Genomic DNA, 24,438 nt, shown 5'->3' on the forward strand with positions numbered 1-24,438 from the left:
TTTAATTCGCTGCCATGTGAGATTGCATGCCCTGCGCAGCATTTCGGAAGTAGTCATTCTCAGGGTACTAGTAAAGTCTTCTTTCTGCTTTTCAGTGGAAGGCGTACTAGTATACGAGTAGCGGAAATATTCTCGTCTGAGAGAAAACACAACCAATTACTGCAAGTTGATAGGTGCGGGCGTTTGGGTGGCCATATAAGAGGTCCTCAAACTGAAACGAAAACTGGTTTAAATTACGAATTACTGAATTTTCACATACAAACAGTAATGTCTATAACAATCATGTAGTACAACAACGTCATTCATGAGGCCAAGTTTGTCGAATTCAGGTAACAGTCAGTGAGATAACATAAGAAGGTACGACGCCCCTGTCAGTGACTCATCGGAGGGATATGGTCACTGGTAACACCGGCTCATATCATAACATGAGGAATGTGTTGGTTAATTTCTTCACAATTATGAGGGTTGTCTTTCCCCCAGATGTAAAAATTTCGAGTATTGGAAGTACGACACACTAAACATTTATCTGTCGCCAAAAGCTTATGGTGAGCTGCTATGCTGTGAAAGTAACTGTTCGCACGAATGAAGTCGTTTAGTCATAACTTGATCACTAACTTCATTGATGCTGCCGGCTCGAAATGAACGGTACCTTCTTCCGTCATCCAACGATGCATGGATTTCTGGGAATATTCATCTGCGCCGACCGCTTCATGTTGATTTTGCTGGTGAATGAAACACTGACACGTTTAAGTGTTAAGCAACTTCATCATCGTTGTTATGTTACTTGCGACTTCCACTGCGTGCTGCATCTGTCTCAGACCTATTTGCAAAGGCCTTTCTTTCCATTTTCCGAATGTTAATCTCCCTAACGGTTTCTTCCTCCACGCGATTAAAACGATTTTCCCTAGATTCATCACGTTTCCCCCCTTCGCTCCCCTTCTCCAAAGAAGGAGACGTTCTTCAGTTCTGAATCCGCGTTTATGCGCCATTACACTGAGGTGCTCAAAGTCATACCTCAGAATATCGTGTTGGACCTCCTTTTTCCCGGTACAGTGCAGCAATTCTACGTGGTGCGGACTCAACAAGTCTTTGTAAACACCCTGCAGAAATATTAAGCCATCCTGTCCTATAACCGTCCATAAGTCAGAAAGTATTTGCCGGTGTAGGATTTTGTGCACGAACTTAGCTCTCGACTATGTTTCGTGAATGTTAGATTGCGATCAGGGTGGTCAAAACATTCACTTCAATTTTTATAGAATGTTCTTCAAATAAGCTACGAACAACTGTGGCCCGGTGACATGAAGCACTGTCATCCATAAATATCCCATCGTTGTTTGCGAATACGACCTCCACGAATGGCTGCAAATGGTGTCCAAGTAGCTGACCATCCAGAGGACTCAGTGCATTCAACACGAACACAGTCCACACCGTTATGGAACCACCAGCAGCTTGTACAGTGCCTTGTTGACAACTTGGTTATATAGCGTCTTGGAGTCTTCGCCTCACTTGAACCCTACCATCGACTCTTACCAACTGAATTCAGAATTCACCGAAAGAGGCCACTGTTTCCCAGTTTCCTACGGTCCAACCGATATGGTCACGAGTCCGGGAGAGGCGTTGCAGCCGATGTAGTGCTGTTAGCAAAGGTAACCCCAGCCGGTCCTCTGCTGCCATAGCCCTATAACGCCAAATTTTGCCACACTGTCCTATCGGATATTTCGACGTATGTCCAATATTGATTTCGGCAGCTATTTCAGGCAGTGTTGCCTTGCTGTTAGCACTGACATCTGTACAGAAACGACACTGCTCTTGAAGGTATTAAGGGTAATGCTGATACACGGCGAAAAAACGCTCTGGTGGGCGGTTTGCGGTTTTAAATCACCTCGGTGTATGACCTTGCGGTGCATTTGACCTGCGGTTGTCGCACGGTGGCGCCGGCAGCAGTACTAATATGCAGATTTGTGTTGGTGCATGTCAGACAGAGTACGATGCAGCGAGTAAGTGTGCAGACGTTTTCAGACGTGCTAATGGTGAGTCTGTGTTGAAAATGGCTCAAACAACACATATTGATGACGTTATGAGGGTTAGAATACTAGGGCGACTGGAGGCTGGTGAAACATAGCAGGTCGTAGCATGGGCCCTCCATGTGCCACAAAGTGTGATCTCAAGATTATGGAAATGATTCCCGCAGACAGGAAACGTGTCCAGGCGCTACAGTAGGGGACTTAAAAAGTGTACAACACCACAAGAAGACCGATATCTCACCATCAGTGGCGGCAGACGGCCACGGAATACTGCAGGTAACCTTGCTCGGGACCTTACCGCAGCCACTGGAACAGTTGTCCAGGCAAACAGTCTACAGACGACTGAACAGACATGGTTTATTCACCCAGAGACCTGCAAGGTGCATTCCACTGATCCCTGGTCACAGGAGAGCCCGTAAAGCCTGGTGTCAACAACACAGTACATGGTCATTGGAACAGTGGTCCCAGTTTATGTCCATGGGCGAGTCCTGGTACAGCCTGAACAGTGATTCTCTCCTGTGTTTCATCTGGCGTGAACCAGGAACCAGATACCAACCCATTAATGTCCTTGAAAGGGACCTGTATGGAAGTCGAATTTTGATTGTGTGGGATGGGATTATGATTGGTGCAAGTATACCCCTGCATCTCTTTGCCAGAGGAACTGTAACAGGTCAGGTGTATCGGGACGTCATTTTGCACCAGTATGTCCGCCTTTTCAGGGATGCAGTGAGTCCCACCTTCCCCCTGATGGATGATAACGCACGGCCCCACCGAGCTGCCATCGTGGAGGAGTACCTTGAAACAGACGATATCAGGTGAATGCAGTGGCCTGCCTGTTCTCCAGACCTAAACCCCATCGAGAACGTCTGGGATTCTCTCGGTCGACGTATCGCTGCACGTCTTCAAACCCTTAGGACAGTTCAGGAGCTCTGACAGACACTGGTGCAAGAATGTCAGGCTATACCACAGCAGCTGCTCGACCACCTGATCCAGAGTATGCCAACCCGTAGTGCGGCCTGTGTACGTGTGCATGGTGATCATATCCCATATTGATGTCGGGGTATATGCGCAGGAAACAGTGGCGTCTTGTAGCACATGTGTTTCGGGTCGGTTTTCTCAACTTATCACCAATACCGTGCAATTACGGATCTGTGTCGTGTGTGTTGCCATGTGCCTGTGTTATTAGCGCCAGTCTTGTGTAGTGCCACGTTGTGTGGCACCACATTCTGCAATTATCCTTAATTTATGAGCATGTGTGCAGCATTCCCCAACGATTTCCTAGATGGAATGTTCCATGCGTCTAGGTGCAAAAACCATTCCGCGTTCAAAGTCTGTTAATTCCTGTCGTGTGACCAATCACATCGGAAACATTTTCACGTGAATCACCTGAGTACAAATGACAGCTCCGCCAATACACCTCTGTTTTATACGCGATGTACGCGATACTACTGCCATCTGGATATTTGCATTTTGCTATTCCTTTACTTTTGTCTCCTTAGTCTGTAACACATATGATTACTAGAGTACATCTTCGTAGTGAAACAGAACACCATCGCATGCCGTAGCAGTAGCCAGAACCGCAAGCAAAACGCGATTGGATGCCGTATTTTCATGGTGGGACGCCTGCATTGTTGTAATTTGAGTGCCCTCTACCGGTAGACAGACGTAATATGTGCAGCGTACATTATTGTCAATCTAGAATAATTTTCCAGATCCATGTTACCGTGAAACTATATACCTCAGTATTTTCCGATCGCGACTTCTGGACCACCCTGTAGAATATTATGCTAGTGTCGTGTGTTATTTTATTCGCAATCCATGAAACACTCCATCAAGAACCGAGGCAATAGTCAATTAACGCACATATTAAAGTGCTTTCGTAAACTTGTAGCCAAGTTGAATACATGATTTACTCTGTTTTCCACAGATCCACTAATTAGCGTCCGATAAATTATTCCACAAGGTAGCACCAAGAGGGCTACACGATACACTTCACATCTGCTCTTCCCCAGAGTAGAGTTTACGAAAAATATTTCGTAGGAAATAAGCGAATTACTATAGGTCGGAGGAAGACATGTCAGTTTATTTTCAGATTGTCACCGCTCTGGATGGGGTAAAATGTCTGCCGTGAGTAGGTGCGAAGAATTTAATGAATTTCTCATTTCAGAAAGTAGTGCTTCGTTTAATTTATCCTAGTCAATGGACGTTCTTTGTCTTTCTTTCAGGGCTTTTGCCTTTTTAAATCGTCGCGCGAGCCTTTGTACGGAGCACTTTGAGGGGCACGCGGCGTAAGCAGCTTAAGCATACCGCCGTTCTCCTCCTCAACCCGCAGCGCCGGCCGACTACTGTTTACATAATAATGAAAGTTAGTGTGGGGGCCTACGGTCACACGCCGTGATACGGCGACCGTTCCTCCGCCTTTTTAATGCAAATCCACTCATGGACTACCTGCAGACCTTTCCTTTTTCTTTTTTATCGTGGTTTTTTTGCTTATTTCACTAGGAGAAGGAATAAATTACTCGAATGCGAAAACTTTTAAATTAAGGCTCTCTTCTGAGAACAGTTTTTTGTTGTTTCAACACTTACGCGAGCAGAGCTTTGAAACATTGACAATGAAATCGTTGCTATGGGAGTGTATGGAAACATTGAATTTCGTGTTTGTTATTACAATCTCACTTAGTTATTTACCTGTTAAGCTGGAGAGTCGCAATTGCAACGATTTTTTCAACGGCACAAACTGCATTCCCGAGATGCGTGTGCCAACGGTGAATTCTAACTTTGTAAGGCATTATGGATAAACATTTGAAGAATAAGTGAATACTTTTATCTCCTGCAGGGGCAGAAGGATTCGACATTCCCACGTGTTGCTGATGCTGCCATCTTTAGATCAGAATTAGAAACACATGAAAATGCACACCGCTGCCAGATGTTGCACTGACCACAACTGGCAGAGCTTTATATGTCTGTTGTGCTCAATATGGTTGCAGTAAGACGTCGTTTTGGTGCTATTTCGTGGTTTCGTTTATATATCTGCAGAAATTGGAGTTTTCAAGTAACTTTACAGTACTTATTTCATATTGCATATAATTTTCTTGATTTCAACGCATGAAATAAAATTTATAGTCCATTCTAACGCATCAAAAATATGTTGTAAACGTGTGGGAATGTATGCTCCCATGGTCCAAGTTGGCCATAAGTCTAGCACTGTTACACACTTTTAGTGTAGACATTATGCCTGTTTACTGAGGTGTTATGCATATTATCTTAGGTATTTCTCACTACGGAATTACTTTACCAGTAAGAAAGACGTGCTACAGTACCTGTACTCGCTTCCTGAGTATGAGTCAGTTTCCGACACTGAATCAGGTGATGTTTCAACAGATGAGGAAAATAATATACTGAACATTCTTCCACAGTCTCCTGCTACTTTTCTACAAATGCCTTCAGTAATAGATAATAGCCCATGAACTGCGTTCGGTCTCTGCATGTTCTCCCACAAAGTCGTCAAAAATTGTAGCTCCGAGTGATAGTGATGAGACCCCTGAAACTGATTGGGATGACACACAGCCTCAGTTTCTGTCAAAGAAAGCTCAACACTACCAAGGAAACCATTCCCTAAAACGAATCGTCCATACTAGTATCTTATTGATATCTTCAATGAATGTACTGTTCAGAATATTACTGAGCAAACAAACTTGTATATCTCCTAAGCACCACAAAATTTTCTATTGATCTCTGAAACACCTGTAACAACAAATAATTGGGAGGACACGGCAGACTCTGAAATAAAAGAATTTATTGGGTTGCTCATCGTTATGGGCACCCACGAAATGCCACATTTATCAAATTATTGTATTTCAGATATTCTTTTGCACGTTGAAATAGTGTCGAAAGTGATGATTCTAAATAGGTCTAAAATTTTAGGGACTTTCGTCTCAACTATAATTCGAAGAAGTGGGGAATTGTGCTCCTGTATATGATAAGTTAAATAAAGTGAGGCCTTAAACTGGCGCCCTAAACACTAATTTCTTTGAGGCATATAATCATTCAGCCAGATTATTCGTTGATGAGGTTATGATACCTTTCAATTGAAGATCGATCATAAAATAACATATGCCTATGAAGCCTATAAAAAGTGTACAACGTCCCGTGCCCGGCTGATGCTAAGACACTATTTACCGCAGTTCAAGATCTGTTGTGGAGAATAAGAAGACAATAATGCCACTATTCCTCTTCCTGAACGGGTTGTACTCGAACTGTGTTCACATATGAAAAACAGTAAATGTATGGTTGCATTTGACTACTATTTCACTTCGTACGCCCTAATGAAAACATTTCCGGATAATGGAAGAATATATTCTGGAGATACTGTGAGAGTCAACAGAAAAGGTCGTCCGGAAACGATGAAAAATAACAACAAACTTGACAAAGCGAGTTCAAGGCGTTGATCAAAGATTCAGTCGTTGCAGTAAACTAGCAGGACACAAGAAAAGTAACGGTTCTGTCTGCAAAAAAATCTCCCAAGGATGTAACGTTTGTTCCAGAAGAGGAAGATATGGTTCCACGTGTGGCATAGCTTCCCCATTTGTCATAATTTTGTACAGAAGTGTAATGGGCGGATCCCTTCGACCAGAGAACGGTATAAAGTCGGACGGCGACCTCTAAAGTGGTGGAAGAGAATTTTTTATTTTCTACTTGTTGCCGTCATTGTGAATGCCTTTATAATGCACGTAGCAGTCACAGGAAATGGGGCACAGCAAACATTTCGCTTACAGTTAGCGAGAGAATTACTGTCAGGATTCTCATCAAGGAAGCGACGTGCGTGTGCACCAGTAGTCATAAAAGTAGACAGATCTGGTGTCCCTGGTGAACTCAGAATTTCACGTGTGAGTGAGCATTTGCTAAAGAAAACTGTGAAATAGAGGTATTGTCGGTATATGAACTACAAGAAAAGGTGAAAAAAAGATCCAGAGTATTGTGCTTAAATTGCAATTTCGCTTTGTGTCTAGATCTATGTTTCAGACTGTTCGATAACATGCCGTAATTAAACCTTCGTCAATATTTTGTGAATAAAAAATGATCTTACACTCACATATTTTTTACTTCGTTTTGTAGTATGAAGTTTTATAACAAAGAGTTCCTAAAATGTGTGGCAGTATCATCATCGGCGTGTGATAAGCCATCGCTCCAAGAAAATTTTCAAAAAATGGCAGCCTCCTAGAAAACCTTTGCTTTTGTATAGTATGGCATAGGTGGTTCATAGCGAGTAACTGAACCACCAACTGCTACCTGTAATAAGCTCAGAAGAAAGTTCCCATTCTGCGCGACGCACGAGTGATCGTAGGACAATGAACTTTGTGGAAACATTTGTAACAACATTTGTAAGGACACGCGAAAGATAGATAACGAATAAACCATTGAAATAAATGCGTTTTAATATCCATATGAGAGGGTAACATATGTTAATTGCGAACCATGTTTACGTTACAGGCTACAATAGATGCTCAGTGTGACGACTATCTGCATGGAGACAGCCTCGAACCGCACTAGAGATTGCTCTACCGATGTCTGAACCAGCGATGGACCATGGCTGTTCACCTGTCGTGGTATAGCTTGTACCCTGCTTGAAGATCGTACATTCCACCTCAGCCGTGGCAATATCTTCAACAATTTGTGACACAATTTACCATCGGCCTCTCCCAGGACCAATACCCTAATCAACAGTTAATTCTAACTTCGTGTTCCTTATTCTCAGGACAGAAAGGGGAACACTCCATTCTACTTTACTACGTCGATAACCGTGAAGAGCAGCTGCCCTTTTGCTGTTGTTCTGATAAAAGGGCTTTACGTTATACCTTAACCAGACACATGTAAACCGTCTGCAACCATAATTCACACTGATGACTGTGTTTAAAATGACTGTGTTTCATCCCTGTGTCAGCTTACCAGTACCACCTTACGGCAAGTCATGACAATATAAAACATACCCAAATCCTGTAGCCCAGATTCTGAGCATTATTCCTATAGAGACTGATACCCATATGGTAAATATTTTTCCGCCTACGCAGGCTCAAGTAGCGAAAAGCTTTAGTAATGTAGTCATATATCGTACTTTCTGGTCTAAGGTGGATACTGCTGCGATAAGTCATATTGTTGCGTGACCATGTGCTTACCTACCATGACCATCACATGTCATGTAATTAGATAAGTAATTAAGTTGATGTTTTATATTTACTGGTAGCTCATGCAGATAATATTTATTGTTAGGATATTCAGTATAATCTTAGAATATTTATTTTCAGTATCCAGATGCGTCTATAATTTGCTCAGAAACGTAATGTGCCTATAAAGTTAGTCGTATCATTTCATTGCCAGAGTGCAACCAGCGATGAATATATCTTTAACTTGACACTTCAGACATAAAATTAAATTTTCTCCACTATCTGCCACAGTTGCATTCAAAATTTTTGTATTTCTGGTGACTAGGTTTCAGACTGCTTTATCCATTTTCAAACCACAGCCTTTGTTGTGAATGTTAACACAGTGGACACAATAGCCACACCTGGTATTTTTCTACACAGTGCAATGGGTGTAAGTGCAGATATTTCTGATGACGATGAACTGGACACCATTACATCAGTATTTACGCATTTTGCAGATGTTTTGAGGATGGGTAGTACCACTAAGTATGCGTTTCCAGAGCAAGCCATTAATAGCGATTTTCCCCTGGGCAGCATATCAGGCATTAAAGTATGGACACCTGGGTGCAATATAGGTAGCCTGTACTGACAGGCATAGACCACTTTTTAGTGGTGCAGTTACAACCTTGCATAAAACTCGAGGTCATGAAGTCTGTGACATGTTTGTGGGAAGACTATTCTATGCAGAGAAGAAACAATCAACACAGTAATGTTTGTAAATATTAAGGTACAACATATAAAAATATATGCACTCGCAGGCGTTACACCCAGTATATGTATAAAATAAATCTACTTGTACAAGATCCAATGATTTCACAGAGACCAGAAATAACAACTCCCTCCTACTGTCTGTATTACTGTTGTCATTTCTGGTATTTGTGAAGTCGTTGGATGTTGTAGAAGTCTTCACGGATTGTCGGCCGAGTAGCTTCGTCGTGTCGTAGCAATGTCTCGATGGAATGTGTCTCCATCATCTTCAAGCGAAGTGACTACTCGGCTGACAACCCGTGAAGACTTCATATATGAAATTTGCCGAGAAAGCCTTAGTGCTTGTATGTTGTCTCTGGCTTTCTTTGAACGGAACTTTCGGTATTTCGATACTTCTTAATTCTTCCCATTGTGACATTAAAACAGAGAGTGTCCAAAATGATCTTACTGCTTTCAACACGTATGTAGTATTTCAGTTATAGGGAATCCGCAGAAAGGTGCGGTTTGCAGCATAATGTTCACACATCTAAAGTCTTACTACCAATGTATATCAGTGTGTGGGACACTGTGACACGCAAGATATCTAAGCGGTATTCCTATTCCTCCCATGCCCGGCCTACTATGTCCCCATTAACATATGCAACAGTTTCTGTCATGAGTGCTCGTAGTTCTAACAGGTACCAAACCTGGTCGATAGCAGTCTTCATAAGATCGCAAACAAAGGTATCTAGTGAGGTTATGTCTGGAGACATAGGTAGCCAGGGAATGGGACCTCATCTACCAATCCGGTGACCTAGAAATGAGTCGTCGAAAGCCTTCCTAACGATAGAGTCCCAATGAGTAATGACGCCATCCTGTGTCGATATTATGTTACTTTGCAGTTCTCAGACCTGTGGAAGCACGAACTGTACCAAAATGTCCCGATAAGTAGTCGACGCTATTGATGCCTCAGGAAAGGAATACAGTCCAACCATACTGTCACGAAGAAGATTACACACCACCCTACACACCGAAAAGTCGCGCACAATTTCCATGCTGGAGTGGGGGTTCCCAGTTTATCTCCCTGGACGCGTGAAACAAGCTTCGTCCGCGAACCACACCTTATTCAGATAGTCTGGATCGTCGATGCTACTTAGAATCTCAATTGCAAATGATTTTGCGCTTTATCCTGGCATCAGGTTGAAGTGAATGCAGCAACTGCACTTTGTAGGCATCACGTTGAAGTCTCGTGTGCAGAACTTCATGCATCGTGGTTGGAGGTAGCTGCAACTATTGAAACACTTTACGGATTTACAGGGTTGGGCTCCAGTTAAGTGTCAATTGTACCCTTTCCACATCTGCATCACTCGTGCTCCGCCACACCCATAGCTAGTCCTCATCATGACACTTCCAGATTCCTTGAACTTCCTCTGTCACTGTGTGTTTACCCAATGGGTCGGTGTTGTGAAGTGCCCGGAAGTTCTGCCGAATAAGGAAGTCGGATTTGGTCTCTAACAACCATTGCACATGTTGTGCTATGTGCTGATCTATTGGTGGTAACGATTTTCGTAAATAACTAAACAAAAAAAAAATAGAAACTACGTGTATATATTATCCCCATAACCGCACCTTTCTACCTAAACCCACTTCTGAAATATACGTCATCAAAATTTTACAGCTAATTCTGTAGCACCGTATCATATTTTATCTTTGAATGCTCTGTGTTTGATGATTCCACGAACTCTCTATTACATTTATCAGTCTTTTACAGCTCCCCATAAAACATGGTAAAACTATCGAATTAAACTCTTCAGACAACATAGCTTATTTTCAAAACACCTTCCATGAATAGCTTATTTCACACTTTACAGCAATATAGCTCCACAGTGGTATATGCATTGTTGTCTAGATCAGTGTTACATAATCGGAAATTTACCAGAGAAGACATTCGAGATTGCTCCTCAGTTCGGTCCTGCAGAAAGAGACGTGTGCAAGAGAAATAAAAATAAATTAAACAAATAACCTTTCGGTATAGCTCGAAGACATTACAAAGGTTAAATTAATACAAACATTGCATATAATCTCCTCTTAATTACAGTTACAATAACAATGGTAGCACGATACGTGTAACAAGACGACGGTGTCTTCTCGCTGTCCTGGAAAAAGGCTGAATATGTCACTGTGACCGGCACGGAGATGGTCTGTTCCCAGTTAACAAGGAAACTACACAGATATGGCATTTTTGCAGGTTTTTATACTTACGGTGCGTGGAGATCAGAACTCAAATATTAATTGCACAATGCAGTAGCAAACCTCACACCTCGACTTGCCACGCGGGGTAGCCGTGCGCTCTAGGGCGTCTTGCCACGGTTCGTGTGGCTGCTCCCGGAGGTTCGAGTCCTCCCTCGGGCATGGGCATGGATGTGTGGGTTGTCCTTAGCGTAAGTTACTTTAAGTTAGATTAAGTAGAGCGTAGGCCTAGGGACCGATGACCTCAGCAGTTTGGTCCCATAGTCCTTATCACAAATTTCCAAATTTAGCTTGACTTGTTTGTCTTTAATACCCTAAAATGAAATCGATTCTTTGACTGACGTCATGGAGATTTGGTAGGGTATTTCCCACCACGTGGGCTACATTGGTGTGATCCCCAGCTACGACAAGATTCTTTTTTTAAAGAGAGTGTATGTTCTACGTGCATTTCCGTGAAGACTACGATACAAGGGGCGTTCAATAAGTAATGCATCACATTTCTTTTCTCAGCCATTTCACTTTAAAAATGCCGAATTTTTTAGGGGACTCCGTGGAACATTCCTGCTTCAGTCCATATAGTTTCACCAAGTCTTCATGTGTAGAAGTGCTATACGCACCCTCTAAAATGGCGTCTGTAACGTAAGTGCGCTGCAGGCAGAGATCTGCCATTAAGCTTCTTCTGGCGGGAAACCAGAGCATCTAAAATATTCACAGGTGGTTGCAGAATGTCTACGAAGACCTGTCAGTGAACAAAGCACTATCAGTCATTAGGCGTGACGTGTGTAATCATCCCAACAAGGACGCACAGACCAATCCGATCTTTTCGTGCTGGCCTGACGCCCACATATGTGACTGCTGCAGTATTGGAACGTGCCCACATTCTCATTCTAGAGGATCGACGGATCACAATCAAACATATCGGTGCTCAAATGGAAGCTGTATTTGATGATGGGGAGGCTACTGACACAGCAAGAAGTTGGCTCTGACGTCGACCAGTAGACTTGTAGCTTGCGAGAATACAGTTCATCCGAGTAAGGTGGCGTAGTAACATCACACTTAACGGAGATTATGTGGAAAAATAGGGTTTTATAGCCAGAAGTTTGGGATATAATATGGTGTATTACAATCCCGAATAAAACGAACCTGGTTTTAGAAAAAAAAATGTTGCATTACTTATGGAACACCCCTTGCATATAAAGGTGAAAAATACAATAAGCAAGGTTTTTCTTTAATTGAAACAAACTTTATTAAGAATCTTTTTAAAATATCGGTAATAAAGAATTTCTGTGTACAATGCAAACCGGATTTTTGTGAGTGATATGAATTTGGAAATACGAAGTTGTGCATTTATCATAATAGACATGTGTTATCTCACACATATTTGATTAATTTTATATTTAAAGTAAACTTAACAACGGCAACAAAACGAAAATATAATGACCGAAGCGAAACTGGATCGGGCAGTTACCAGTCTCGAGCGTTGTTAGTCTTCTACCATTTTATGCATTTTACAACTCACGAAAGTGCTCGTAGAAGATTCACCTTTCTTTGCACGCAGCAGTAGAATCCAGATCGACCTCATGGCAGACGACGAATCTGCCTGTCGAAACGCTGACCTTATTTTAAGGTATTAGAGAGAATCATAAAACTTGAAGATTTCAAAGTCGATTTTCTCGACAGTTTTTGAGATTTGCACCTACCTGCTTTGTGCGATTGATATTCGAGTTCAGAACTTCACTCAGATCTCCACGTCGTCTTCTTGTAAGTATTTTACATGAAACAACGTAAGAAAATTAATCTTTTGTAGCTGTTTCACAAATCCCAATGGATTTGTTTTATAAAGAAAATTTACCTAACGTCCGCCAGGCGGCAAGGCCAGCAATGTGATCGAAAATTTTGTCATACGACAAGAGACGGAGGCTGCGGTCTGTTTGACTTACATATTTCATTAGCAGGTTTTTCAAGCAACCATTCTTGCAAATAGATAGATGTATGTCTTCATGACTTCAGTGGATCACGTTTCTTTATTTCAAATTTTTCGCTTCTTTGTCTCCTGATTTGGTTAAGGCTCCTCACTTGTCGGTGAAATATTTTGGGGCAAAATACCAAAGGGGAACGAAACAAGGGTAACTAAACCGGGCACCATAACACTTTCTCGCGTGCATTTGTTGGGGCTTGCTGCTTGTAGACCAAACACTCCTCGCCGCGTAAGCGGAGTTCGCTGCTCGCTTTTCCGACAGGGTGCTCTGGAAGTCAACGCACCCTTTCATGAGGTTACAGTCCCGCCCTTCGGCGTCTGCGCTTTTGTAGGTGGCGTGCCACAACAGCTAGCCACGGATCACAAATTTCTCTTCCACTGTCATGCGGAGTATGTTGTCAACAAGGAGCAACAGCTGACCAGGGCTTTGTACACCCCCTTCCGCAGTATGGAACTTACCCTGCATGCCAAGCTCCGCTACCGAGCAGTTATCCTGCCTGCCCTCACTTATGGCTCCTCTGCGTGGGCCACGATTATTGTCATCAGGATGCGGACGTTGCAGCGCCTGCAGAACAAGGTTCTCAGGTGGAGCCTGCACGCCTCGCCACTCACGAAAATTGTGATTCTCCACGAGGAAGCGGATATCGTCCCCGTCAAAATGACCAAACTCAACAACACGTGGTGGCTCTATGAGAAAGTGGGTGCCCTGCGGGACACTGTCCATGGGTTACGCCACGTTGGGACTACACTTCCACGCCGCTGGCATCGACATCAGGTTCCCCTAACCATCCTAGAGGAATTGGATTCCGACCACGACTAACGATTGGCGTGGCACGCCCACCACGGATGTTTCCTTTGGCGGGACTAGCCCCCTATTCTACGTCCACTACTTTCCCACCCTACCTGCGCTAGTCGGGCTGAGCTTCTCTGCCTGACTGATGTAGTACTGTCACCGTTGGAGGGTGATACGAGACTCCCAAGTCCCACCGCCACACCTCCAGAGTGTATTGCAGTGATGCAGCGTCACTGCCCTGTGAATGAATCTACTGCCTCACCAACACAGTGAGACTGCCAACGACCGGTGATGCTGTACTGTAACATACAACATACGAAAAAAGAAGATAGCCACATTCACACCTGAAGATGACGAGTAGCTGCCTCGTGGAAATACTGTGTAGTTTAGACAATACGCCTCGAAACTACGTCCGAGAAACTTTCAAGCAATTATTACGTTAGGTAAGCCTCAAACTGCATCTGTGAGAATTATGTAATTGAGACGTTGGTATGGGTAAGTATGTAAGTCACAAAAACATTGTGCAGGCCAAACGCAAGACGTTGGGAGCGTACAGAAATTTCAGTTTTAGAAACAGGTATAGAAATATAAAAAAAATCGTTTGCGAAATAATGAGACATGAGTACAAATCACGCAAGTTACTCGTGTAGTAATAGATAGTTGAACGAGAAAAAGAGCGATCACACGTGATATTTTTCATTCCAAAAATTATATTATGAAAAAAATAATTTTTGAGGTTCGCTTATCGATATTCTCTTCTCTCGAAATATAAATAATATTTCTTGGCAGTGATGACATCTAGGCAAAGTCTTCTCCTCACGATCCATATTTCCTCCCATACTTCCCGCTCGAATTTAAGGTAAGTATTTACGGAGAAAAAAAATAGTTCTTGGCATATAGATGTAAGAGAGTATCGTAGCTATTGATCTACTGTATTCCGGTAATCGTAACTTGCACTTTCCGCTTCATGGATGACATCATGGAGGTTACGCTGAATTGCTATACTAGCTTGTTTTGACTAGCATCTGTCTTGTAGAGATTGTTGAGATTCCTTATCATCACCAAGCTGGCTTTTCCTTTTTAATGACAAAATTAATATTTAAAAAAAGAAAGGAAAAAAGAACGGAAACATTCTTGACATTCTGAAATTTACTTCTAGAACTTATTGTGCAGTTTATGCCAGTCGTCCTTTTATGAGACAAAACTTGTAGCTGCACTTGTAGGTACAAAAACGAAAGCTAATAAAAGATAATGAGGCTTCTTCGAGGGATATAGCCACAAAGAGTTGGATAGCCTACGTGACAATAATAAGTAAAATGGAACTTTTTTGTTGACAGTCTACGACTGTTAAATATTTTGAAAAAAATGTATATTTGTGCCTTTAGCTGTATAGTTATAAGTTTATTCTCTAGCGGTTTCAGTTGTTATCATCTTCACAGGAGAAATACACTGCACTTCAATGGATCACAAAATATGACTACCAAATGTGGAGCAAACGTAAGTGTCAAAAGAGTCTGTCTGAACGTAATCGATATAAACGTGCTGTACCTAAGCACAATTACAGTATTGTATCTCTTTAGCTGTTACGGTTATGTGATGGGGACATTAAACGCCGCGACCACCTTGATACTCTTCGAAAAGAGTTGTCATACAGGGTGAGTCACCTAACGTTACCGCTGGATATATTTCGTAAACCACATCAAATACTGACGAACCGATTCCACAGACCGAACGTGAGGAGATGGGCTAGTGTAATTGTTTAATACAAACCATAAAAAAATGCACGGAAGTATGTTTTTTAACACAAACCTACGTTTTCTTAAATGGAACCATGTTAGTTTTGTTAGCACATCTGAACATATAAACAAATACGAAATCAGTGCCGTATGTTGCATTGTAAAATTTTAATTACATCCGGAGATATTGTAACCTAAAGTTAACGCTTGAAACCTCCGACGTTCAGTTGCGTGTTGTAACAAATACGGGCCACGGTCGGCGAACAGCATCTGCAGGGACATGTTTACGATGACGACCGTGTTTACGAGTGTGGCTGTAGTGCACTGTTGTGGTTTGGTCTAGCTGTCGCAGTGTCCGCATGTAGCGCTTGCTGCTATTGTTATTCTGCATTCGTCTCTGCACGCAGACCAACTGTAGTACACCGTGTTGCCAGAAGTCTGTGATAGTGTAGTGTTGTAGGAACTGTGACCATGGTGTATTCGAACTCTGAAAAGGCGGAGATGATACTCATCTATGGCGAGTGTCGACGAAATGCAGCTAAAGCCTGGAGGGTGTATGCAGAACGGTACCCGGACAGAGAGCATCCAACGTGCCGCACATTGCAAAACATCTACCGCCAACTGTATGCAACAGGTATGGTCGTAGCACGCAAACGGGTCCGTAAGAGGCTCGTCACAGGAGAAGCGGGTGCAGTTGGTGTGTTAGCTGCTGTTGCCATGAACCCACACATGAGTACACGGGACACTGCGAGAGCCGGTGGACTGAGTCAAAGTAGTGTCATGCGCATACTGCATCGTCACCGCTTTAACCCATTTCATGTGTCGCTACATCAGCAATTACATGGTGATGACTTTAATCATCAAGTGCAATTCTGTCAATGGGCATTAACAGAGAATTCGTTGCAGTTCTACCTGTTTACCGATGAAGCGGGTTTCACAAACCACGAGGCAGTGAATCTACGGAACAACCATTACTGGTCCGTGGACAATCCTCGCTGGCTCAGACAGGTTGAGCGACAGCGACCGTGGACTGTAAATGTATGGTGCGGAATCATTGGCGACCACCTCATTGTTCCTCACTTCATTGCAGGGGCCCAAACAGCTGCAACATACATCACGTTTCTACAGAATGATCTGCCAACGTTGCTCGAAAATGTCCCACTGGAAACGCGTCGACGTATGTGGTTTCAGCATGATGGTGCACCTGCACATTCTGCAATTAACACTAGGCTGACACTTGACAGGATGTTCGACGGGCATTTCATAGAACGTGGAGGACGCATAAATTGGCCAGCCCGTTCTCCTGATCTTACACCTCTGGACTTCTTTCTGTGGGGTACGTTAAAGGAGAATGTGTACCGTGATGTGCCTACAACCCCAGAGGATATGAAACAACGTATTGTGGCAGCCTGCGGCGACATTACACCAGATGTACTGCGGCGTGTACGACACTCATTACGCCAGAGATTACAATTGTGTGCAGCAAATGATGGCCACCACATAGAACATCTATTGGCCTGACATATCGGGACACACTCTATTCCACTCCGTAATTGAAAACGGAAACCACGTGAGTACGTGTACCTCACCTCTCATGGTAATGTACATGTGCGTCAGTGAAAAAGACCAATAAAAAGGTGTTAGCATGTGGACGTAATGTGCTGTTCCAGTCTCTTCTGTACCTAAGGTCCATCACCGTTCCCTTTGGATCCCTACGTAATTCGGTTCTCTCCGATACACACGATCGAACAGCGGAGGAGTGGTACTCAAGCGTCAATTTTAGATAGCAATATCTCCGGATGTAATTAACATTTTACAATGCAACAAACGGCACAGATTACGTATTTATTTATATCTTCAGATGTGCTAACAAAACTAACGGGGTTCCATTTAAAAACGTAGGTTTGTGTTAAAAAACATACTTCCGTGCATTTTTTATGGTTTGTATTAACCAATTACACTAGCCCCTCTCCTCACGTTCGGTCTGTGGAATCGATTCGTCAGTATTTGATGTGGTTTACGAAATATATCCAGCGGTAATGTTAGGTGACTCACCCTGTATATCAGCACGTTTTCCTTTCTATATCGTCATAATGAATGTCGTCATCATCAACATCAAAACATAGTTATACTCTACTCTCTATTAATATGGCATCCAATTCATAGCCGTACACCAGGAAAAGAGCCATATGAATCCAAAGACAGTAATTTTACCAGTAAATGACTTTATAAACATCATGTTCATTAGTTACCTCCAAGAAATCTTTGTCTGTTTAGCAGTGTATATTGTCAGCGCTACATTCACGCCACTGCCTGCATAGTGGAAAAATTCTTCATACTCTAGAACGCTAAAAACCAGTCGGTAAAAAATCTCGGCTGTTATCTAAAAGACTGAAATGTTACATTGAAATGTTCACGGTGTTTGATTAGAGAGTCTATCTTCCGCTCCCGTTCTGGGTGATTTTTCTCGCAGGATCTGGAACTGGAATCCAGTTGTAATTAGTATTCCAGTGACCAACCAGCAACCGGCGTAACAGGCACATATTTTATCGCTTTATGATCAGGTTCGTTAATCCATAAGCGAATATAAAAAAAGAACAGTACTTAATACACGAACAATTCCCAGAGCTGACGAACGCTATGGCTAATAACCGCCACAAATTCGCGTGCTGCTGTCTATCGAATTACAAATTTACTGCAGTGTGTTTCAGCCTCCACTTCGTAAAACCACTGAGAGATATTTCGCGAAGCTTTGAGTAAACCCCAAATTAAAATTGTTCGATGGTATTAGTATAGTATTAAGGAAATAAAGACAGGATTGCCCGCCTCTGTTCCAGTATTTTCGGAAAACACCCTAATTTGCTGATGTGCTATATAGGTCGCTCCGTAGTACTATGCTTGCGGTGTCCCTAAATGAGGTTCTCGAATTACTAGTACAGGGCCAGAAGCGTGTTGGTGTACCGTTGGGTAATATAGTGTGGTAGTAATTTAACTTTGCTACTTGAGATCACACCCCTGGAAACCTAGTATACATAGGAGGTATGAAACGTGGAATGATATGCTGTAGAGAAATAACGAGTAAATCATTGAAACTAACACATTTTAATTTACACATGAGAAGGTTACATTTGTTAATTGTGTACCATTTTTTACGTTGCTGATTACAATCGTTGCTCATTGTCACCACAGTGTGCATTGACGACAGCCTCAAACCTCTCTAGAATACCATTTCAGAGTTGTTCGCAGCACGTTGAGAACGGTGGATCATGGAACGTTCAACTCTCGTAACACACTGGTTTTGGAAATCGCACATTACGTCCAGCATTCTGAGTCGTTGCAAAAGTAACTTCTTCAACAGTTTGTGGCTCCCATGAGCAGTTCACAAAACTCCAGATAATGCGAACTTCCGAATCATATCATTCAACCCCCGTGCGGAAAGGGGATGTCTCCGTATTCCTGTAATGTGTCGATAATCGCGAAGAGCAACAGCACTATTGCAGCGGCTTTGGTAAAACAGTTTTGCGAGTAAACCCCTGCTCACCTTTTCCAGATCCATGTTAACTGTATTGAGTGTCACCTGACGACCTAAATGTAGAAGAGCCCAGCCTTACTGGTAAAACATCCCTATAGCCAGTGGGACCACTTGAAACAGTACAGGAAGTTCGTTTTCATAAAAGTCTACATAACGAGTCTTCGTTCCCCAATTCAGTAACGCAACAGATCCAATCAATTTATTTTCTGTCATTACCAGACCAGTCACTTACAGTGAACCATTGTTAAAAATGTGTCTCCGCAAAGGAACGTGGGTTATCATAGGGTAACCGATGTGAGCTACGAACGTTACTGACACGGTTACGAGCGAATCTAGTTTCATCAGTGTACAGTTGCAGAGGAGCTACGTTGAAAATATGTCTTCGCTAAGGGGTACTGGTTATCGTAGGACCACCGATGTCATTTACGACCGTTTCTCAAACGTTTACGAGCGAGACTGGTTTCATCAGTTTACAGTATGAATGATTGCTCGGCGATTTGCAGTTACCCATCTACAAAGTTTCAGTCATCTACGTTCATTTCTTTCTGAGAAGTGCTGAATCGGCTGGTAACAATCAAAGAGGCTGTGCATTCTTAATGTCAGCCGTATTATTGTATGTACACAGACATAAAAAATTGCAACACCAAAAATTAAATGATGAAGTGAAACGAAATTTTGGGATATATTTGTCTAGATAAAACATTAACCTTGCAAGACCGTAGCTTAATGTAAGAGCAAGACAAGGCACTGCTAATGTGTAATTCTGGTACAGTAATAACCCCTGTAACAGTCAGAATATTGAATGCGAGCATGCAGACGTACAGGAATTGTGTTGTACAGGTGCCGGATGTCAATTTACGGCATGGAGTTTCATGTCTGTTGCAGTTGGTCGGTCAGTACAGGAATAGTTAATTCTATTTGTTACTGACGTAGGAGCTGTCGCCCTTGGTGTGTCATACGTGCTCGATTGAAGACTAATCTGGTGTTCGAATAGGCCAAAACAATACCTCGACACACTGTAGAGCGTATTGTGTTACAACAGCGGTATGTGGCCGAGCGTTATCCAGTTGGAAATCAACGGCTGTACAACAGGTCGAATCGTCAGACTGACGAATAGTTCTGCAGTCAGAGTCCGTGGGATAAGCACGAGGGTGCTCCCGCTGACCTAACTCCATATGTAGGTATTGTGTGTCTAGCATGCAGACAGGTTGGTTGCAGGCACTCAACAGACCTACTTCTAATCGATACTCGGTCATCACCGGCACCGAACCAGAATCAACTTCCATCAGAAAACACAACAGACCCCCAACCTGCCCCTCCCCCCCCCCCCCCCCCAATGAGCTCTCGCTACACACCACAAAAGTCGCAAAACGCTGCCGTTCGGCGTCAATGGAACGCACGCTACAGGGCGTCTGGCTCGGAGCTGTCCTTGAAGTAACTGTTTTTTAGCAGTTCAATGTGTCGCTGTGGTGCCAACCGCTGCTCAGGTGCCTGCCGCAGATGCAACGCTATACGCCAGAGGCAAACGCCGAACAAAAATCTTTCCGCGTGGTAGTGCCACGTGGCCGTCCGGAGACCATGACTTCTAGCGACCGTGACAACGGTTGCCAGCATTCACGTACTGTAGCTACATTCCTGCTACGTCTTTCTGCAATACTGCAGAAGAAACACCTAGCTTCTCGTAGCCCTGTTACTCGAACTCTGTCAAACTCAAAAATGAGTTGATAATGGCCACTTTGTCGCCTTAAAGGCATTATTCACTAACAGTAACTTGCCAAGTCTACTCTGAAAGGTAACTGACGCTCGCGACCGTTACAGAGTGTATTTAAAACAAACCTTATCTGAATCCATATAGTGGTGCTACTAGTGTCACTGTTATGCAGCTGGTGTGAAACCTAAATTTAGATCATCTTTCAGATGTAGAAACGCGCTAACCAACTTTTTTTTTTATGCACCACTTCTTGTTTTTGCGATCTTTTTTCGTCAGTGTAGAACGCCACTACAAGTTGAAATTCTGCATGTGCTTATTGAAGGACTCTGTGCAACCATACGAGTAATGTAAAAAATTTGTACATGGCTGCACGTTCAAAGAATGGTCTATAACATGGTCACAGAATTATGACTAGAAACGTATGATACAGAGTATAAGTATAGAGTCATCGTGAAATAATGGCAGTACTTATATGTCATTTATAAAATAACGAATATGATTCTGCTTCATCTACACAATGTTTCTTTGTAGGCTCAGATGACATATGACTGCTGGCTTCATACCACTTACACGTAGTTTAGTTAAAACGCGAGTAAACACACTAGAATTTGTTACTCTGAGGTTAGTATCCTCTACACGTAATAACAGCATTTCAGTACAACACTGGTACAGAAATAATGTAGCATTTATGAATACGTGTGGCCTGCTTGAACGATGCAGCAGAGTTCCCCAACAAATTACAATCCCCGCTGAAAAATTCAATTTTGTAACCTCAAGCGTAACTTCACTACTTGAACGTGAAAACAGAAATCGCAGTCGATAAATAAACCCATAGTAACTGGAGTACAACAAGCGAAATGAAATGAAGTCTCTGTGACAAGCTGTAGCTCTGTAACCAATAAGAACTGGACACATGTTACATGGGATCTTTCTTCTTTTCTTTCGCTTACGCCGTAGTCCCACAGCGATCGTAGGGTCGTCGTCGTTACAACGGATTTAGCAATGTTAGTTTTAGGTATGGCCGGATGACTTTCCTGCAACCACCCCGTACCCCCCAGGACGGAATCAGTGTATCTCAATTGTCTGTGTCTAGTGTAAACCGTGAAATAGTGCGGACGTGTTTCAAATGTCTGCGACGCCTGTAATTGAGGCGGAACGTGGGGACCAGACCGATATTCACCTAGCGGGATGCGGAAAACCGCCTAAAAACCACATCCAGGCTGGCCAGCATACCGGCCCTCGTCGTTAAGCCGCCGCGCGGATTCGATCCGGGGCTGGCGCGCCTACCCGAGTCCCGGAAGCAGCGCGTTAGCGCTTGCGGCTACCCTGGCGGGTGACACATGTTATATGGGGTATTTGATTCGAATTAGGTCTATGATGTTGTCTCCTAAAATATTCTCTTTTCAGAATGAAACACCCTCCACATATATTCAGTGTGGTGTTTCTCGTGTAACTCCTCCTTTTCGTTTAGGAATGAAACACGACTGTTAATGTTACCGTCTCCTGGCTGGCTTCTTTAGGAAATTAGTCGTTTATGCTCATCAATTAGCACCGAGAGAATTAAATTTTTGTATTTTTCCGCCTGTCCTATCAAAACGAGTAGTAGTGTAATAAAATATACGATAAACACAGAAACCTCCTTCACTTACATCCAGCAGAATAAATAATTTCCAATGGCAATCATGATGCAGTTTGTAAAGAACGACTGAGTTCTGTAAGGATTCTTCCAAGCAAAACATTAGAGTACTCATAATGAAAATGGAACACTACATCCGTTTTTCTCGAAGTATTTATTATTCAGACGACTAGTTTCTACGAGACATTTAAGTCATCTTAAGGTTCTACTATTAACCAAATAATTACGTCATTGTTGGACTAAACGTTCGAGATATACACTTCTGATGAATAGCAGGCCACGACATCTAGTTATTGTACGGATCATATGATACATAAGCCAATACCTGGTAGTACTGATTTGGTTAACAGTAGGACGAGTATGTGACGCAACTGTAGCGTTGAAACAAGACGTCTGAATAAATAAATTCACTTGAAAATACGGCTCTGGTGTTCCATTTTCCCTACTTATATTGCCAGATGCTGTCACATGTCCACAAAAAGAATGGACTTTCACAAATTAGTTTAATCCGTCTGCAAACTGAAGAGTATTCTGCGCTTGTGGCTGGGGGAAGTGACCTCTCCCAGTTACCAGTGTAGTGGACTTTGCTGCACTGTATGTGTGTTCTACAGCTGTCAGCTTCTATCTTAAGTCGTATCTCTAGGGGTTATTCCTGCATCTTGTTGAAGTTAACGCGTCTAGTAAAATGTAAACAATCCCTGGACGTGTCATTGCACTGCTTCGCCATTGATTCTAAAGCAGCGCCACACATGGGTAGGTACAACCTTGTGCTACGCACTGTAGCTGGTTATTGTGGTGTAGCTTTGTAGTCAAAGTGGATACGCACGAGCTCGTTTCAGTTGAAAGACAGACGATAAATCAATCTTGGCAGATTAAAACTGTGGTCCGGACAGCGACACGAACCAGGGACAAATGCTCTATCTAATGAGCTATCCAAGCACGACTCACGACGTGCCCACGCAGCTATACTTCCGCCAGTACATCATCTGTTATCTTCCAAACTTTGCACAGTTTTCCAGCATATCCTACAGAAGTAGCACTCCTTTATTCCGCGAAAGGATGGTCCCAGTTTCGAGTCCGCTCCAACACACATCCCAAGGTAAAAATTCATCCTGGACACAGTATATCTTGAGTAAACTTAACTGACACATGTGGTCAGCGAAGACTGTCCGGTGACGGGAGTTCTGCGGTGCCGCAGGTTCCGGCGCCTCTGGAGACGGCGCTGGCGGCGGCGGCGCAGACGGCGCGGCGGTGCAGCAGCTGCCGCGGCCGGTGCCCGAGGACCCCATCGCCGATCCCGACTTCACGGACGAGATCCGCAACGCGACGGTGGCCGTGGGCCGCGAGGCAGTCCTCTCCTGCCCAGTCTCCAACCTGGGACCCTACAAGGTAGCACAGAGTTTTATTTTCGTTATTGTTGTTTCGCCCTCCGCTCCACCTACTGATGTGGGAGGGATGGGGGGCCGTCAGCGGCGAAAATATCCCGCTGATCAGCCAGAAAGACTGAAAATAAAAAGGTATTGAATACAGGGCGAAATAGCAATTACATGAACTGAAAAGACAAAACAATATAAGCACCTTCTCAGTAACGTGTTCGTCCTCCTTTGTGGCGGAGACAGCAGAGACTTTTCGAAGCATGAAATCCACAAAGCACTCGCAGCTTTTCCCATGGACATGGCACCTCTGGTCTACACACAGGTCACGCAGTTCCCTTACATTATGGATCGGTTGATTGTGTACGACGAGCTGCCGTCCGATAGCGTACCAGATGTGTTCCACCGGTTTCAGATCAAGCGAAGTTGGGGGCTAAGATAACAAGCTGATGTCTGTAGCAAGGTTACGGCTTTGTGACATGGACAGTTATCCTGTCGTCTTCTTCGGGGATGACATC

The 24,438-nt window shown here is 43.3% G+C and overlaps 1 protein-coding gene across 1 annotated transcript in view; it reads left to right on the forward strand.

Annotated features, from left to right (window-relative positions):
• Window positions 1-23,849: 23,849 nt before the first annotated feature.
• The window catches only part of LOC126095613 (lachesin-like), a 405,319-nt gene continuing 404,730 nt past the window's right edge, over window positions 23,850-24,438 (forward strand). The window contains exon 1 of the mRNA XM_049910381.1: window positions 23,850-23,936. The gene's annotated coding sequence lies outside the window, so the exon portion shown is untranslated. The remainder of the gene's footprint in view (window positions 23,937-24,438) is intronic.

Source organism: Schistocerca cancellata, chromosome 8 (genome assembly GCF_023864275.1).
Source record: "Schistocerca cancellata isolate TAMUIC-IGC-003103 chromosome 8, iqSchCanc2.1, whole genome shotgun sequence".
NCBI classification, from domain to species: Eukaryota; Metazoa; Arthropoda; class Insecta; order Orthoptera; family Acrididae; genus Schistocerca; species Schistocerca cancellata.